At 44.0% G+C, this 2,305-nt stretch overlaps 1 protein-coding gene across 1 annotated transcript in view; it reads left to right on the forward strand.

Annotated features, from left to right (window-relative positions):
- The window catches only part of ERC1 (ELKS/RAB6-interacting/CAST family member 1), a 581,971-nt gene that overhangs the window by 370,152 nt on the left and 209,514 nt on the right, over window positions 1–2,305 (forward strand). The window lies entirely within an intron of this gene.

Raw genomic sequence — 2,305 nt, forward strand, 5'->3', positions numbered from 1 at the left:
CTTGCTCTGTCACCCAGGCTGGAGTGCAATGGCATGATCTTGGCTCACTACAACCTCTGCCTCCTGGGTTCAAGCAATTCTCCTGCCTCAGTCTCCCCAGTAGCTAGGATTACGCCACCACACCCAGCTAATTTTTGTATTTTTAATAGAGATAGGGTTTCACCATGTTGGCCAGGCTGGTCTTGAACTCCTGACCTCGTGATCCACCCACCTCGGCCTTCCAAAGTGCTGCAATTACAGGCGTGAGCCACCGCGCCCAGCTGATAATGTCTTATAAAGGTGTGCGTGACATGCTGTATGGAAGGTCAAAGGAAAAATCAGCTCAGCGGGAGTTTGGAGGGGAAAGTCACAGAGGAGGTGGCAGTTGAGTAGCATTTTGAAGATGAAGATTTTGCCAGTAGAGAAGAGGAAGAAATACAGTCTGGATTGGTCAGCATGGTAATTGCATGGAGGAAGTTACAGTACTTGGTAAAAACAGACTACGCTTAAAAGTCAAGGACATTTTTTCTGTATGGATGCATGAGGAACGGCATGCCAGGCACATCTTCAGCCTTCCTAAAGGCATCGACGTTTTCTGGCAGTAGCACGTAGGTCATTTTGACTGGAGTGAGGATGAATGTATTAAGGTTCTCGAGAGACAGAACTAATAGGATATATGTATGTATGAAAAGTTTATAGAGGAGAACTGACTCACATGATCACAAAGTGAAGTCCCACAATCGGCGTCTGCAAGCCGAGGAGCAAGGAAGCCAGGAGTGGCTCAGTCCAAGTCCAAAGGCCTCAAAAGTAGGGAAGCCAACAGTGCAGCCTTCGGTCTGTGGCTGAATGCCCTGGTACCCCCGGCAAACCACTGGTGTAAGTCTAAGAGTCCAGAGGCAGAAGAACCTGGAGTCTGATGCCCGAGGGCAGGAAGCATCCAGCACGGGAGAAAGATGAAAACCGGAAGATTCACTGAGCCACTGTATCCCCCCTTCTTCTGCCTCCTTTATTCTGGCCATGCTGGCAGCCGACTGGATGGTGCCCACCCACACTGAGGGTGGGTCTTCCTCTCCCGGTCCAAGTGTTAATCTCCTCTTGCGCCACCCTCATAGACACACCCAGGAACAGTACTTTACCAGCTATCTGGGCATCCTTCAGTCCAGTCAAATTGACACCTAGTATTAACCATCACAATGAAATTAGAAGGGGGAGTGGAAACTGGACTATGAAGACATTCATATGTGCTTCCAAAGATTTTGGTGTTTTTTTCTATCTTTGGAGCCTTTGTTCAAGGATGTGAAAATATAAAGTTTGTATTTCATAGGAGTATCACTGTGGCAACAATATAAGAACTAAATGAGGGAGGTTAGTGACTGGGGGCAGGAGACCCTCTCAGGGAGCTGGCACAGAGAATGCCAGAATCTTGATGGCAATAGGGATGGCAAATCTCTAACCAGCAAAACCACAGAGAATTAAGGCTACAGGTACCTTTGGGGGCCAAGAGGCAATTAATACTTTATTATGGAATTCAGAGAAAAATAGAGATAAGACATGAAGTCTGCTCAGCTGTCTGTCATAAAAGTGTGAACTTGGTGGCCAACCCAGCCTGGCTCCGTTCTCTGTCCTCAGTCACCCCATCCCCACTCCCCTGGTGGCCTGACTCCCACTCCTTGGTGGCCCCATCCCCCAGTTCCTCACGAGATATGGTTTTTACTTCTCTGGATTTAATAAAAACTTCACCAGTTTAAAAAAAGAAATGTGTGATCTTGGGCAAATTTGTTTTTTTGAACCAAGTTTTATCACTTAAAATGAGCATAATAATTCATAAGAATGCTGTAAACATAAAATGAGTATTATTAACTAAGAAGGTACAGTAGATAGTAGGCTGTCACTACGTGCTAGTTTTCCTTCTTCCTTTCCATTCTCTCAGTTTACATTTAAGGAAACTGATATTCAGAATGACTAAGTGATCTGTGCATAGTTAAAAGGCCAATTTAGTGATAGAACTGAGACTGGATCCATTACTTTGATTACAACTGGATTCTTTCCATTATGCCAAGCAGCATCCATAGTCATTTGTTTTCATGTGTACAATTTTCTTTGAGAAAAAATGAGCAGAAACTATCAGTTCATCTTTCTTCAATCCTGATAAAATCTAGCACTTACAGAAATTGGTAAGAAGTAAGCATTTATTACATAAACCCATGCCAGCGAGGTGGATGTTGAGTTCTAGTATAAACATCTTTAATAATGATAATTCCATAATTCTCAGCTGTTTCTTTTAGATTGACCTCTTCTCACTTGATAACATTTTCCAATTCTAAGC

Source organism: Mandrillus leucophaeus, unplaced genomic scaffold (genome assembly GCF_000951045.1).
Source record: "Mandrillus leucophaeus isolate KB7577 unplaced genomic scaffold, Mleu.le_1.0 Scaffold79, whole genome shotgun sequence".
NCBI classification, from domain to species: domain Eukaryota; kingdom Metazoa; phylum Chordata; class Mammalia; order Primates; family Cercopithecidae; genus Mandrillus; species Mandrillus leucophaeus.